This window comes from Lithobates pipiens, unplaced genomic scaffold, assembly GCF_037356315.1.
Source record: "Lithobates pipiens isolate NorthernLeopardFrog02 unplaced genomic scaffold, aLitPip1_a1.2 Scaffold_23, whole genome shotgun sequence".
Lineage (NCBI taxonomy): Eukaryota > Metazoa > Chordata > Amphibia > Anura > Ranidae > Lithobates > Lithobates pipiens.
The window spans coordinates 98665022-98682701 of record NW_027507785.1 but is presented as its reverse complement, the minus strand read 5'-3'; the positions used below and the strand labels follow the sequence as shown (position 1 = coordinate 98682701).

At 43.5% G+C, this 17680-nt stretch overlaps 1 protein-coding gene and 1 pseudogene across 4 annotated transcripts in view; both read right to left on the bottom strand.

The window, feature by feature from the left end:
• The window catches only part of PHF2 (PHD finger protein 2), a 429233-nt gene that overhangs the window by 350997 nt on the left and 60556 nt on the right, over positions 1–17680 (bottom strand). The gene's annotated exons all lie outside the window — the stretch shown is intronic.
• LOC143928546 (U2 spliceosomal RNA) lies at positions 5575–5683 on the bottom strand (annotated as a pseudogene).

Here is a 17680-nt window from a genome sequence, read left to right as displayed (position 1 = left end):
TTCGGGTGCCGACATCGCGGGAATTCTGGACAGGTAAGTGTCCATATTGAAAAGTCAGCAGCTGCAGTATTTGTAAAAATCGGCGGAACTCCGCTTTAAAGATACAAATAAACTGACAAGATTTTAAACCTCCTGTGGATAAGATAACTGAGAGAAAAGCACATTGGGGTGGCTGGGCCAGAAATGGCATTGGAAAACGCTTCTATTTATTCTGAAAACTGAAATTCTGTCCGAAACGGTCAAAAGTATCCCTTAAATATTTCTTCTGCAATATAAAGACTACCTGCTCAGAACGTTCGTGCTGCTTTAAGACCCCTTTCACATTGGGAAATAGAACAGTGGATTTCCTCTTGGAAGGGGACTTTAAATTAGAACAGATAGCTAATGGAGTATGAAAAAGGTATAAATCCTTTAATAGAAAATGTTTAAAATATACAGAACATACATAGTATATATTAAATACACAGACATCATGTGATTAATCATCTGGAAACTTGGTTGATACACAGATACAGATAAAATGTACAGGCCATAATCGCAAAAAAATCTCAGAAAATCTGTAGCAGAAGTACCTAACGCGTTTCAAGCTTAGCACAGATTAGTTTCTCTTCATCAGGGGTATATGTGATTTATCGCAAGTCATACAAAACAAAGTCTGCAAATCAAAAACAGACATAGATGCAATGCATGTTAACAAATATAACATAAAAGTGTAATTTAACACATTACAGAGACAGCACGCCTTGAATAAGATACTTCAAAGACTGACCATACAAGGCTGTATAGACCAGTGATGGTGAACCTTGGCACTCCAGATGTTTTGGAACTACATTTCCCATGATGCTCATGCACTCTGCAGTGTAGTTGAGCATCATGGGAAATGTAGTTCCAAAACATCTGGAGTGCCAAGGTTTGCCATCACTGGTATAGACTGTGTATTCTCCTATATCCAGGTCTGCAAGAATGCTACGGCTCTCAGCCCACACAGTCCCTGACTAAGTACAGAGTAAGCAAAGCAAGACACAGTAGCAAAAACCACCGGTTGAAATTTCCTCACAAAAGACACCCCTATGACACCCTTCCGACAGGGAAAAAAAAAAAAAAACACTGGGGCGCTTTTCAGGCGTTACAACGCTAAAAATAGTGCCTGCAATGCGTCCTGAAAGAGCCGCTCCCCGAGGGCTTTCACACTGGAGCGCTGCGCTGGCAGGACGGTAAAAAAAGTCCTGCTAGCAGCATCTTTGGAGCAGTGAAGGAGCGGTGTGTATACCGCTCTTTCACCCCTTCTGCCCATTGAAATGAATGGGGCAGCGTGGCAAAGCGCCGCTGCAGCAGCGGTGGTTTTAACCCTTTCTCAGCCGCTAGCAGGGGGTAAAAATGCCCTGCTAGTGGCCAAATACTGCCACTAAAACGATGGTAAAGGAGTGCTAAAAATAGCGCAGTTTTGCCGCCAGTGCCCGCACCGTCCCAATGTGAAAGGGGCCTAAGCAAGAAAGTGACCCTGACTGTTCATCTATACACTGTGTGGCGCATTTGCACATTGAACGCAATTCAAGCACAGCTACCAAAGTCTCCAATGCCTTGTGTACAAATAAGTAGCCAAGCTGAATGTTCACTGACTACAAAGAATATAATCGAGCTGACTGGCTCAATGATTGAATGAAGCACCACCTGGACTATGGCATATGCCCATGTTGGATACTACAGTCCGCTGTATCTCAAGTATCTAATTCTGCAATCCAACAACACAAAGATTTATTCAAACGGCAGAAAGATGCACAAGACGTTTGTTTTCCTTTTTTACGAAAACTAATTTGCGCTTGCTGAAGACGACATAAAACACACACCTGTGAGCACAGATTACAGCGAGGCAGGCAATGACAATACAGCTGCAACTGCCAGTAAACCACAGGAAATTCTCACAAGCAGGTGCCCGACAAAGACGTGCTAACACCCTCCAGAATAATCACATTTTCTTATTTTTCACAGTAATTCAATTTAAGCACTCGGCAGTGAGATACGCTACCGAAGAGAAGACGCAAGAAAAGCAAAACGACCTTCCATATAATGAGGGCGATTTGTATAAACTGGCAGAAAGTTGTTTCTAATGGCAACCAATCCCATTTTCATTTTCACCTTCTGGTCTCTATCAAATTTCACGAGTGAACTTCGGTTCATTTAGGGATGTCGCATATTTTTCTTTAGCAGAAAGTGACATTTGATTAGTAAAGGAAAACTGTGCAAACAAAGTAAAAGTCAAAATCAAACCTTTTTGTGGGTAGCTGAAAATGTTACAAAATACAAGCTGGGGGGAATTTAGGAATCCTTTTATGACTCTTTTTTTGACAATGGTTTCCTCTTAGCCCTTGTACACACGGTCGGACATTCTGACCACAAAATCTGTCCGAAACTGGTGTTGCATACACACGGTTGGACAAAGTTGTTGGAAAATCCGATCGTTCGGAACGTGATGACGTTCGTTCATTACGACGGGACTACGTTCAGGCTAGTGGCCAGTAATGTTGGTCTTGTAATTTGATCTGAGCATGCGTGGCACTTTGTCCGATCGGAATTCTCTACAAACTTTGTCCGATCGGATCATGTTGTCGGAAAATTTTATATCCAGCTCTCAAACTATGTTGGTCGGACATCCCGATGGAAACAGTCCAATGGAGCCCACACACTGTCAGATTATCCGACAACAGGGTCCGATCGGACATTTTCAGTCCGAAATTTCCGACCGTGTGTACAAGGGCTTAGAACTACTCCTGTTCCTAATTCAGGTAAGTATTTGCACCAATACCGACACGGGTGACAAATTCAGAAAGTTCCAACTACCACCACTTTAAGAACTTGTCGCACATTCTTAAAGAAATGCAGAAAGGAAACTGCCGGTAATTAACCGCTTCAGCCCCGGAAGATTTGGCTGCCGAATGACCAGGCCATTTTTTTCGCGATTCGTCATTGCGTCGCCTTAACTGACAATTGCGCAGTCGTGTGGTGCTGCACCCAAACAAATTGATGTCCTTTTTCCCACAAATAGAGCTTTCTTTTGGTGGTATTTGATCATCTCTGCGGTTTTTATTTCTTGTGCTATAAACACAAAAAAAAAAAGAGCGACAATTTTGAAAAAAAACACAATATTTTGTACTTTGTGCTATAATAAATATCCCCACTTTTTTAAAAAAAAGCCAATTTTTTTCTCAGTTTAGGCCGATATGGATTCTTCTACATATTTTTGGTAAAAAAATAAAAATAAATCGCAATAAGCATATACAGGCATATCCCACTTTTAAGTACACAATGGGGTTTATTTACTAAAGCTGGAAAGTGCAAAATCAGGCTCCCTTCTGCATAGAAACCAATCAGTTTCCAGGTTTTATTACCAAAGCTTAATTGAACAAGCTGGGGTTAGAAGCTCATTGGTTTCTATGCAAATGTGAACCTGATTTTAATCTTTCCAGCTTTAGTAAATAAACCCCATTGTGTACTTAAAAGTGGGGTATGCCTGTATTGATTGGTTTGCGGAAATGTTATAGCGTCTACAAAATAGGGGATAGATTTATAGCATATAGCAGTAATGGGACATTAGTGCGGATATATCGGACACTTCTGACACATTTTTGGGACCATTGGCATTTATACAGCAATCAGTGCTATAAAAATGCACTGATTACTGGGAGTCATTGGCAGGGAAGGGGGTTAACACTATGGTGGCGATCAAGGGGTTAACTTTGTTCTATGTTTGTGTTTCTAACTGTAGGGGGAGGGGACTGACCCAGAGGAAATGACAGATCGCGATTCCTAGCTATTAGGAACTCACGATCTGTCACTCCTCACAGAAAAGAACAGGGATGTGTGTGTTTACACACACGTCCCTGTTCTGCCTCTTGTGCCCGCCATCTTAATTTCTTAATATTATCTCAATTTACCATGAGAGAACAACCCAAATTGAATTTTCCTGCTCCTGACCATTGCAGCAATACCACATATGTGTATGTTAGTTGTTGTTTGTTGTTATGACCCTAAGGCTCGGTTCACACAGGGGGCGACACGACTTGCCGCTCCGCGAACCTGCCGCGACCTCAGCGGCGACTTGCAAACGACTTCTGTATAGAAGTCAATGCAAGTTGCCCGAGGTCGCCCAAAAGTAGTACAGGAACCTTTTTTCTAAGTCGGAGCGACTCGAGTCGCTCCTCTTAGAACGGTTCCGTAGTACAGAACGGGGGCGACTTGTCAGGTCGCGGCGCGTCGCCCCCTGTGTGAACCGAGCCTAACACTAAACCTGGCAACCTTGATCTTGTTTTTTTTTTTTCTTTTTTATTGTCTCTTTTTTACTTTGGTTTGTTTACAATTCCTCTTCTGCAAGAAGAGGAAGATACAACGTATTCTTCTCTTCATTCAGAAGAGGAAGGAAACCCAGGGGCGGGTTTCCATCAGTTTTCATGCGCGTCAGTTATGTGCCCTATTCATACCAATGTTGATGTCATGTCAGTTTTTTCTCCCGTGCATAAAAATCCACACGTGATACCAGTTTGTTTTTTTGAAAGCCAACGGCGTGCAAAACACACTCAAAAACCTCACCCGATGCAAAACACACTCAAAAACCTCACCCGAAAAAAATGCCAAAAAAATATGCACACACATAGGGAGCGAAACACAAAAAAGTGCAATGGTTACACAAGCCCTCTGAAATCAGAGGACCTTGCCCTGAATCCCCCGTGGCGTTAGGCTCCTGACAGGGACAAGGGTACTTAAAACATGTTCTATCTGGCCGAAACCAGACAGACCCCTTTCTCTGGAAGGTCTGCCGAAACAGACCCACCCAAGTACTAGGTAGGGCTTCCCCGAAGGGAGACCCCAAAAGCTAGAAGGCCATGTCCACCCCCTCCCCAGACTTTCAGGACAAGCTCGAGGACCTGCGACCCTACACGTCACACGTGCAGTGCACAACAATAAAAAAAAAAAAATTAAATAAAGTGGGGGAGGAATAAGTGGAGAGGAGAGTAAAAAGGTGGCCATTGTGTAAAACAATGATCGGCCCTCCAGCCAGGAATAAAAAATTCCTCTCGTGCCAGCCAAAAGGGTGTCATATGGTGCGGTGCCCAAAATCAAAGTGACCCTCACTCACAGTGATTTTATGGCACCCCTGCACTGCCACTCCAGGGGCACATACTCCATAGGCTTTCAAGACCGCCCAGACCACAGCAGCCCCCACCCCAGGCAGGAAGGCATGAAGTTCAGAGAGCTTGGTGAGAGTCCTTTGCCATCAGGCTCCACCGTCGCTCCCATCACTCCTATTTAATTACATTTGGGAAGTACTGACCGCTGCTCCCTCACAGCTAGAGAGCAGCCGGTGTTCCCTCCTTAAAAACTGTCCGGGGCTAGAACTACCCCAGTCCAGGCCAGAAGGCCGGGTACCCGACCCTCTAGGTCAGAGCAATAGTAGCACCCATCCTCACCAGGGGCACCCTTCCGGACGGCTCAGACTCGTACATGCACAGGCCCCCAGTATCTGTCGGGCAGCACGGTGTGAACCCTACCGAAACCGTCCATCCAGGTGCAAATTACGCCATTGGAAGCACAAGCCCTCCCCTCTCTATAGGGGTAGCACAGCGACTCCTTTGGCAACTGATAAAAACAGATACTACACTTGATCTTAGCCAAAAGGCCAAGAAATGATAGACCAGACAGACCCCTGTTGTGGTTGAACATGGCACATAGAGAACAATTGTTTGTTTGTTTTTGTGCCCTTGCAGAATGCGTGTAGAAAAACTGACGTCTCTTCACCATGGTGTGAACGTGGCCTTAAAGTGATGTAGCCACCAAAAAAAAAAAATTGTTTAAATAAATAAATAATTGGGAGAAAAAAATGTTTTACTCACCTCTAAATGCCTGTTGCTAGGGTGTCTCTCGTAGTCTGCCTTCTTCATTGCCCGGGCTGGTGACATCACTTCCCCTTGAGCCGCACAGTCATCTGGGACCTGTCACGTGTCCCAGATGACTGTGCGGCATATCACGGCGCCCTGTGCCGCTCACGCATGCGCAGTGGGTGCCCACGGTAAGAACGAAGGCGCCGCGAGCGGAGTGGGGAACGAGGGGGGGCTTCGTTCCCCCGCATCGCTGGACCCTGGGACAGGTAAGTGTCCGATTATTAAAAGTCAGCAGCTGCAGTATTTGTAGCTGCTGACTTAAATTTTTTTTTTTTTTTAGGGGGCACCCCACTTTAATGTATTTTATTAAACGCCAGCAGTGTAAAAACCTGACTTGGGCCTGGTATCAGTATTTTGCAATCCCTTGAACATCAGAACAGACTGGAAGAAGGGGTGCTCAGTCATGTGTTAACAAATGATATGCTGATAGAAGGAGGGAGCAGAGTACCAGACAGATGAGATCACTCTTCTGCTTCTCCTTTTACTGTCCAGAAGGGACAAAGCATGCAAGTGTAGCCAAAAAGATCAGTCCTTCTTCCCTGCCAGGCAGGGTTGTGCTGTGTGGCAGAGCTGTGCAACTTTCTAAACTAGATGGACCAACATACAGATAATTTGACAGATAAATCTGCTCTGTATTTAAATTCCTTCAGTGTATTTAAGGAAAAAGTACTAGGTTTAAAATCCTCAAAGTTCCAACATCCAGCAAATGCTGTGCCACCTCAGTCATTTCTATATATTGCAGCTGGTGAGATTTTTATAAATATTTCCTGAAAATATCAAAAAGGCCCTGCCAAGCGTTCCTTCGAAATGTAATTCTGTGTGCTAATTTGATGGTGCACGGGGTGGCTCCGATCCTTTTGTATCCTAGTAAATTTCATACTTGCTTCAATAAGCAAGTGACTGGGCAGCTGGGATATAAATTATGCCCTGCTGCAAACAAGCACAGCGCCATCCAAGTGTCGAGGATGCTCAAGTTGGGCGTAGATTGTTCTGTTACCAGTCACAAATTCTGACGCTAATTACTGATCGGAACTACGCCGTATAAAAGGAGAATGTACAGTAGTAAGGCAATTCGTTTAATCTATCACTGTATGAAAAAAAATGTCCGAGCTGCTCAACATGGTCAACAGCCAATAGCCCTGGCAGAATGAACATCCCTTACCACCTCATCTCTATTGTGCTAAATTTTTTTTTTTTTTTACTATGATTGGCTGCATTCATTTATTTTGATCTGAATGTGTTAGGAACTGGTTTACAGACATGATGAGATATTGTTCCTTCCCAAGGAGGATTTTACATTGAAATACCATGCTGCATCTGCCTTGGAGGTGTTTGGCATGCGATTGTGGTGCAGACCGATTTTCTTTACTTAAATTTTTTAGCTGGTGCAAATCTACTGATCGCGACATGCCGAGTCAAAACAAGTGCATAACACCGCAAAGTGACACTAACGCCCAATACGGGGGTCTCCAAACTTTCTAGGCAAAGGGCCAATTTACTGCCCTTCAGGCTTTAGGGAGGCCGGAGGGTGGCCAGTGGGAGTAGAAAATGCCTCGGCATCAGTGCCCCATCATTGGTTTTGATGGAAGGAAGGAATAGTGCGCCATTGTTGATATCAATGAGAAGAATAGTGCCTCATTGATGGTGTTAGTAGGTGGAACAGTTCTCCATTGTTGGTGTCAGTTGGTGAAGTAGTGCGTCAGGGGCCAGATAAAGGCAAGCAGAGGACCAAATCCAGCCCCCGGGCCACAGTTTGGAGACCACTGCCCTAGTCTGATCTGCCCCTTTGGTAATAGGGTAAAAACAGACATGGGTGTTTTTACTACTACCCAAATATCAGCCCTCTGCCCCTGTGATCCCAGCCCACCTTCAGTGGATGGCTGTCTTTTTGGCAGTGGAGCATTGAACAGCTTGCACTCGGGTGTACTGGGGACATAGACAACCCATGGCAAGATACAAAGTGTCCTTAGAGGAAGCAGAAACTATTTACATTTAACGGCTTATTATATTTATTTTTTCACTTTTTTTGGTGGCTTCACCTGTCAATGTGACTCTGTGTAAGGCATATTGACAGCTGAGCCATCATTGACAGCTGAGCCATCATTGACAGCTGAGTCAATAGATCCCTCAGCAAGAGGCATTGTACTGAGGAATGCAAATCAAGGGACTACGGGCAGGAACCAGTTAAAGAAATGGTGTGGGAATTTTTTGTTTTATTTCCTACTTGTACTGAATAGTAGACATCTTCAGGTGCCAGGACATCACATTTGAGCCCCATAGAGGACCCTTGATCATGGAACCGAGGGGTGGAAGTAACAACTATATATTGCATTAGTTAGTGGTAGTCAGCTGTGCCAAGAGCGTGCGCCCTGTGCGCTCCCAGCACTGTTACCGGTGGCTAACGGAAAGTTCACAATCACTGCTTGCAATTGTGAGCTTTTCGATCATGTGACCGCCATGGCAGCCAATCACAGCGGTCACATGATCATAAACCCGGCCCCGCCTCCTGGCATCCTAAACCCCTTAAAGGGCCGTGAGGCACTGGCTATAAGGGGTTAAGCAAAGTCCCAAGTTTCCCTGTGGTTTTGTAATCCTATACTGTATGTTCATCATATTATATTCATTAAATAACAAAAATGCCAGAAATTTCCAACTCCCTGGTGCATTTATATTCTTTCAATTATTTTCTTATCACCATGTGCCTATATACTCTCATCTTAAATTTTGACCCAATATTAGGTCTCATGCACCTGCCCATTAAAGTGGGGTCTCCTATGCCACGACTGTTCTGTCTTTCTCCTCTCTGCTGGTGTTCTCACTCTACCTGCTTTCTCTGCAAGCGCATGATAAATGTAGAGGATTCACTCTAAAAAGAATAAAATATATTGTGCTCTCCTTATAGGAAACTGTATTTTTATTAAAAATGTAATTATACTTATATTGTGTGCTAGTACTGGTGCACATCAGTATCTAGGCATATGCTATGGATAACCTTCAACAAAATGGTCGCCCACACACTCCCGGATTTGCAGCGTGACATCACCGACTCCTCCCAACATGTTGCGTCATCAAATCACGTAACTTCATCAGAGAACTTATTTTTTTCGCTTTTGCACCATGATATTACTATTAGAATATTAGTTTCAGGATTTGATATTATTTATATTCACATCTTTGTACTGCGGGGTACTGTTTGAGCATCTACTTTCTTGTTCTGCAAAATATGGAAATAGCATTTGCGTGCGGGTATGCGCATCCGCGCGTATTTGCACGCACGGGGCGAAAATTACTGATCAAAAAAGCTGATTTTTACATTTATTTATTTTTTACTGAAGAATGCATGGCGCTTGGTAATGGGTTGTATTTTAGCTCAGTTAAAAAAAAAAAAAAAAAAAGCTGTACTGAGCATTTTTAAACTGCAGTGTGCAAGAGGCCTAAAGCGTAAACACTCGTACACACAGTCGGATTGTTGGCAGACAGAGCGTCAGACTTTTGTCTGAAGGGCTTGTGCCTGGATCTTGTCTTGCATACTAATGGCACACAATTGTCAGCCAACAAACACGAACGTAGTGACTTTCTACTAGATGTACTAGACGTACTACGTGGAATATCAACTCTTGGGCGCCACCCTTTGGGCACCTTCTATTGTCGTGTGTCGTGGTGAGCATAGATTCCGAGCATGCGTGTTTGTACTCTGGACTTTTGTGTGATGGACTTGGGTACACACGATACACATATCTCTGACAACAGATCGTTGCCCGCCAAAAATTTACTAGCCTGCTATCCAACATTTGTTGGCGGAAAATTGGACAACACTTGTCTGAAGGAGCGTACTAACAGTTGGATTTTAGGCAAACTGTCATCACACAATTCCCTGCCGAAAATCCGATCGCGTGTACGAGGCCTAAGACACTAATAAATGTAGCCTGGCGTTCTAAAAGAAGAAAAGCCATTGCTGTTTAAGACAACCAATCAGATTCTTCCTTACTTGCTACGATGGCTGCGTTGTCGAATAAAAGAAAGGTACCGATTTGCTATCAGCAACAAAAACTGCAGTTCCTATAATTTTATGCTTGAGGGACACTTCTTCCCTGCTCAGTATTAGCGTATTAGAAAATGGTCCAATATCAACATTTTCATTCCATTACTTCCCCCCCGACCTGACATCACCCAATAAGGCGCCATAGGGAAGTCACAGAGGAGTGACAGAATTCCTTTAATACAAACATTTCCAAGTCCTCTTGCGTTTCCTCTCGTCCTCACCAGGAGACGCGTTCACTATTTTCTGGGCATGAAAGTCTCGTTGGCCTGCCAAGCTTTACTTGCCAGTGTCCCAAGCCAAAATACTGCAAGAATAAAGCACGTTTAAAGGATAACACCTGTCTTTTCTTCACTATTACCGCGGCAAAGCATCATTATTAAATATATGATGATAAATATGTCTAGAGGTAAAACCACCTAGGTTCATGTATCTAGTTGTTAAAGAGGAGTGCCACCTGAAAATAAATATTAAAAGTCAGCAGCTACAAATACTACAGCTGCTGACTTTTAATAAATGGACACTTACCTCTTCCAGGGTCCAGCGATGTCGGCAGCAGACAATGAGCAATCGCTCGTCTCTCTGCTGCCCCCGCCCCCATCCTCTCTTAGGGAATCGGGAAGTGAAGCGTTGCTGCTTCACTGCCTAGTTCCCCACTGCGCATGCGCGACTTCACTGGTCCCCGTTGTGTCCTGGGAACTGTGCGTTTCCCAGAACACAACGGGTGGGGGCAGGGCGGGGCATCTGCGGCTAGCTATTCCTGAAAGTGGGTGCAGATACCTGGATTATACAGGTATCTGCACCCCCCTGAAAGGTGCCAATTGTGGCAACGGAGGGGGGGAGGGTTTCCGATGAACGGAACTTCCACTTGAGGGTGGAGGTCCGCTTTAAATTATATGCACCCGATAATGGCATGAAAAATCGTATTGTAAATCTGAACCCTTTCACATTTCTGAATAATGGCTTTTCGTGGTCGGTAAAGTAGAGTTCATAGTTACTATGGGGTCTGTGTATTAGGGTCCATGTACCCTAGGAGCAGAAAAAGTGCCAGAACCTTTCGCAGAAGAAGCAGCAGAAAAATGTTCATAGTAGTTCGTATCGCTACAGTTAGACTGTGCCATTATCCGTGGCTCCTGCGCGCATGCGCGGGAGTGACGTCATCGTGGCCCAGACCTATCACAGAGCCAGAGCCACGATACCCGGAAGTAACCCCCGGGAGCAATGTCGGCCGCCGGAACGTTGAACGAGGACCGCTGTGGGGCTTCGATCTCAGGTAAGTAATTCACAATGAGCTCATTATGCCTTTGTCTTGCAGGTTGTTGTTGTTTTTTTTTTGGGGGGGGGGGGGGGAGGTTAGGGTTTATAACCACTTTAACCCATGATGAATATAAGTTATTCAGGATGGGAAAGTAACTTGCTGCATCATGGGAGTTGTCATTTTTTCCCCAGTTCAGTCCTCCTTTTTCATGACATGTGAGGAGGAGATCTGGCAATAGGCGCAGAAGAAAAAAATCAAAAACCTTGTATGTGCCAATGGAAGATATAGGGATTGTGTTCTTAGGCTTCATCATGTACACGGGACGTTTTTACAACCTCTCCTGAGCGATTTAACTTGACAGACAGTAACCGATGTTTAAAACGTCCATTTTGCCACGTTCTTAGAAGAGTCTTTTTAACCACTTGCCGACCGCGGCATTTATACATCGGCAGAATGGCACGGCTGGGCAAAGTAACGTACCCATACGTTACTTTGAATATCCCGATGTGCGCACGCCTACCGCGAGCTCCGTGACCATGCTCGCGGGACCCGCGGACTGGATCGCTGCAGGGATACCCGCAATCCTGTCACGGAGCTCAAGAACGGGGAGATGCCGATGTAAACAGTATCTCCCCGTTATCGTTGTCATTGGTAGCAGCGATCAGTGTCCACGTCATACACAGCCCATCTCCCAGACAGTTAGAAACACTCCCCTAGGACACACTTAACCCCCGTCCTGCCCCCTAGTGGTTAACCCCCTCACTATCAGTGACCTTTTTACAGTAATCAATGCAATTTTATAGCATTGATCGCTGTATTAATGTCAATGGTCCCAAAAATGTGTCAAAATTGTCCAATGTGTCCGCCATAATGTTGGAGTCACGATAAAAATTGCTGATCGCCACCATTACTAGTAAAAAAGAAAATTATTAATAAAAATCCCATAAAACTATCCCCTATTTTGTAGACGCTATATATTTTGCGCAAACCAATCAATAAACGCTTATTGTGATTTTTTTACCAAAAATATGTAGAAAAATACGTATCGGCCTAAACTGAGTAAAAAAAATATAATAAATAATAAATATTTTTATAGATTTTGGGGGGATATTTATTATAGCAAAAAGTTAAAAACAATGCGTTTTTTTCAAAATTGTCGCTATTTTTTATAGCGCAAAAAAGAAAAACCACAGGGGTGATCAAATACCGCCAAAATAACGGTCTATTTATGGGGGAAAAATAGGACGCCAATTATGTTTGGGAGTTACGTCACACAACCGCGCAATTGTCAGTTAAAGCGACTCAGTGCCCGAATCGCAAAAAAGTGCTCTGGTCAGGAAGGGGGTAAATCCTTCCGGGGCTGAAGTGGTTAAAGTAGCCAAAAATTAAAAACGCCTGTAAACGAAACACGAGTTACTACGTTTAGCACTTGAAATGCCTATAAACTCAGCTTCTGAACGCATTTTTTTTTTTTGCGTTCTAAAAAATGAATCTAAACTCAACTGCCTAGAAACGACTATAAACGACCCTGTGTACATGGACAGAGAAGATAACATAGAGGAGAGTTCAGGCGCAGTTGAAAAAAACGCCCAACTGCTCCTAAACGTCCATTTACCAGCAGCAGTGTACATGAGGCCTTATTTTTTCACAACTGGAAACTGCTTAGTTACTACAGCTTCAATTATTTTTACTTTACTTCTGTAAATCAGACACAGTTGGGTCTATTGGAAATAACCTAACCTGACGATATTAAGGTCAAATTTGATTAGTTAGAGACTTTTATACTTCACATAATCATAAGTGCACTTTGCTGCATGGAATACCACCAGTGGCGTCTATGGACTGTACAACACTTAGGGGACTACTTATAAATGTGTTCACAGAACTTTCTTGCAAGAATCTCACATTTTTCCAATTGAATCAAATTAGAAAATGTGTGAGTCTCGGGAGAAAGCTGTGGGAATCTTGGATGAAAACTTTTATAAGAAGACTCTTTATTGTACAACAAATGTTCAAAATATAATGTAATATAAAACTTCAGTTTACGTTACTGTGATATAAAAGGTTTACGCTGTGCATTAAACGTCGACTATTAATGGAGCTTCAAAGGTGGTCATTTATTGTGGAATACACAGAAATTTTGGATCTTCTTGTCCTCATCCACCAGGAAGAGAGGGGGTCAAAAATCGCTGCACACTCCACAGGTTCCTAAAGAACTAAGAGATTCTTAGGCCGCGTACACACGGGCGGATTGTCTGTCCAACTTAGTCCGCTGAACAGTGTTTCAGCGGACAATCCGCTCGTGTGTGGGCTTCAGCGGACTTTTTCAGCGGACAGTCTGACGAACAAAGTCTTACGGAATTTCCGTAAGACAGTCCGTTCAAACTTGGTTTTGTCCGTCCAAACTTGGTTTCAGCGGACAGTCCGCTCGTGTGTAGGCAAGTTGGACGGACTAAGTATGGCGCATGCTCAGAAAGGGTTTACACGGCCGAAGGTTGCATTGCAGTGTATAGGACGTCGTTTTTCTAGTCCCGTCGTACGTGCTGTACACGTCATCACGCGCGCTTTCAGCGGACTGTCTGCTCATCGTGTGTGGTCAAGTCCGTTCATGCAAATTTTGAACGGACTGTCTGTCGGATTGTCTGCCGAACTTAGTTGGGCAGACAATCCGCCCGTGTGTACGCGGCCTTAATGGGACTGACAAGGACCACCTTCAAGTGGACCTGCGGCCAGGCTATGAACACTAAAGTGCTCATAGACTTTTAACAAACAGTAAGGACCAGTTTACACCAGAACTAAATAGGGGAAGGCGCGTTCCCACACTGTGTTCCAGCACCCAAAACACAGAACGCAACCACAGTGTATTTGTGGATTCTAGAACGCATGGTACCGCAGTACTATGTGATATTGCGCCACGCATTCTTTAAAAGTAGTGGACATGCAGGACTCTCACAGGACCACGGGCTGAGGTTCTGTGTAGTTATTTTATGAACCAGCCCAAAATAAAGTTTCCAACAAGCCTCCACTGACCTGTGTAGCTGCAAACACTCTGGAGCAATTCATCTTCAATATTTACAGGAAAAGCACTGAATTCCTTCAGGCTGTGCAATTAGGAGCTCAGGTCACCTGCTTCTGCGCTATCAGAGCAACTGCTCCTGATGAGGGAATGGCAGTTAATCGATCCACAATTATGACAGCCTCTAGATCAAGCATTCTGAAAGAAAGACACCTACTAATGCATCCAATGGGCAATGACTAATAGTGGCACCACTACAGGTACAGTTAAAGTATGAATGGACTAAAAGTTTCAAATATTGCCTAGGGTTCTAATGGAATTTATTTGCTTCAGTATAATATTAATTCTGAAGATACATTTTCCCCATTGGGTACTAGGTTTTGTCTATTATAAAATTTAGGAAAGATAGCGCAGAACTTGTGAGGGTATCCTATTGGTACTGACATCAAAAAGTAATGATGTTGGTGTATGTGATCTGATTACCAAGTAGGCAGCTTCTACAACCCAAAGGATCTCTGTGGTTTGTAGTGTACTAAAGTGCCACTCAATAGTAGAGCTGCACGATTCTGACTAAAATGAGAATCACAATTTTTTTTTATAAAAAAGAAGTGTCAGAAAAAGATTTAGACTTTAAGTGGTTAAACTTCCTGCATTTACATGTGGTTGAAAGCTTGGCAGACTGCCCAGATTATTTGTTTACACAAGAAGTTCTATCCCTTTGATCTAAGCCCTTGTACACACGGTCGGTCGGACATTCCGACAACCAAATCCGTTGGATTTTGTCCGACGGATTTTGTCCGAAACTGTTGCATACACACAGTCGGACAAAGTTGTCAGAAAATCCGATCGTACTTAACGTGATGACGTTATTTCATTAGGACGGGACTATGTTCAGGCTAGTAGCCAATAGCTTTGGTCTAGGAATTTGATCTGAGCATGCGTGGCACTTTGTCCGATCGGAATTCTCTACACATGATCGCACAAAGTCCGATCGGATCATGTTGTCGGAAAATTTTATAGCCCAGCTGGAAAACTTGGTCCGTCGGATACTCAGACGGAAACAGTTCGATGGAGCCCACACACTGTCAGATTATCCGACAACGCGGTCCTATCGGACATTGTCCATCGGAATGTCCGACCGCATGTACAAGGGCTAAGAAGTAAGCTTAGTTACAATGTTTCAAGTTCTAAACTTGGAAGATTGCAATGCTTTCTTTTGACAGCTGAGTGAGCAGATAATCTCTCTACTTGTTTATATGAAAGAATCGCCTACTCTCAGCAAAAGAGATCATCAGGGGTGTCAATCACGATCCCGATTTTTTAACAATTAATCGTGCAGCTCTACTCAATAGTCCAGATAAAGTTTTATACCAGTAAAGGTCAGGCATACAATCAAAAGGGAAGCCAATGCGTTTAACGGGTCCAAAAAATTCTCTCAAACAGAGCTAAGGAAAACATAGAGAAATGTCTATATAAATCTCCAGGTTTTTCTTGCCTTTAACCACTTCAGCTCCGGACCAATAAACACCTTAAGGACCAGAGGTCTTTTTGCAATTTCGCACTGCGCTGCTTTAACTGGTAATTGCGCGGTCATGCAATATTGCACCCAAACGAAATTTGCGTCCTTTTCTTCCCACAAATAGAGCTTTCTTTTGATGGTATTTGATTGCCTCTGCGATTTTTTTTTTTGCGATATAAATGGAAAAAGAGCGAAAATTTTGAAAAAAAAAGATATTTTCTTCTTTTTGTTATAAGAAAAATCGAATAAACTAAATTTAAGTCATACATTGAGGGCAAAATTTATTCAGCCACATGTCTTTAGTAAAAAAAATGTCAATAAGCGTATATTTTTTGGTTTGCGCAAAAGTTATAGCGTCTACAAACTAGAGTACATTTTCTGGAATTTACACAGCTTTTAATTTATGACTGCCGATCTCATTTCTTGAGGTGCTAAAATGGCAGGGCAGTACAAATCCCCCCCAAATGACCCCATTTTGGAAAGTAGACACCCCAAGGAAATTGCTGATGGGTATGTTGAGCCCATTGAATATTTATTTTTTTTGTCCTAAGGGATTGAATAATGACAAAAAAAAAAAATTTTTTTACAAAAAGTTGTCACTAAATGATATATTGCTCACACATGCCATGGTTATATGTGGAATTGCACCCCAAAATATATTCCGCTACTTCTCCCGAGTATGGGGATACCACATGTGTGGGACTTTTTGGGAGTCTAGTCGCGCACGGCACCCCGAAAACCAATCACCACCTTCAGGATTTCTAAGGGTGCAAATTTTTGATTTAACTCCTCACTACCTATCACAGTTTAGAAGGCCATAAAATGCCAAAATAGCACAAAACCCCCCCAAATGACCCCATTTTGGAAAGTAGACACCCCAAGCTATTTACTGAGAGGCATGTTGAGTCCATGGAATATTTTATATTTTGCCAAAAGTTGCGGGAATATTACAAACTTTTTTTTTTTTGCACCAAGTTGTCACTAAATGATATATTGCTCACACATGCTATGGGCATATGTGAAATGACACCCCAAAATACATTCTGCTGCTTCTCCTCAGTACGGGAATACCACATGTGTGGGACTTTTTGGCAGTCTAGTCACGCACGGCCCCCCCCGAAAACCAATCACCACCTTCAGGATTTCTAAGGGTGCAAATTTTTGATTTAACTCCTCACTACCTATCACAGTTTCGAAGGCCATAAAATGCCAAAATAGCACAAAACCCCCCCAAATGACCACATTTTGGAAAGTAGACACCCCAAGCTATTTACTGAGAGGCATGTTGAGTCCATGGAATATTTTATATTTTGCCAAAAGTTGCGGGAATATTACAAACTTTTTTTTTTTTTGCACAAAGTTGTCACTAAATGATATATTGCTCACACATGCTATGGGCAGAAGTCAAATTACACCCCAAAATAAATTCTGCTGCTTCTCCCGAGTACGGGGATACCACATGTGGGGGACTTTTTGGGAGCCTAGCCACGTACGGGACCCCGAAAACCAAGCACTGCCTTCCGGATTTGAATATAAAATGCTACCAAAAAACCTGTTAGCGATGGCAGGGATCAGGCCTGACTCTGCGATCGCTGCAGTTATGTGTTTAGTGTTTTGTAAGTGACAGTGATCGATCGATACTGCACTTGGGTGGGCTGGGCAGAGGGGCAAAACGCAGGTGCTAGCAGGTATTTGGGCTGATCCCGCTAACAATGCGTTTTTTTGGAACCCTAAACTGCTGGGGACGCTAGTATAGATCTGATCAGATCAGATATTGATCTGTTCAGATTCTATACCACTACGGGAGGTGTATGCTTTGCGTGTGGGTGTTAGCGGTACTGGCACTAACCTAGCGCTGCCTGGGGCGACGCAGACCCTGACCCTAAAACCTAATTGATATCACCCGCCGGGTGAT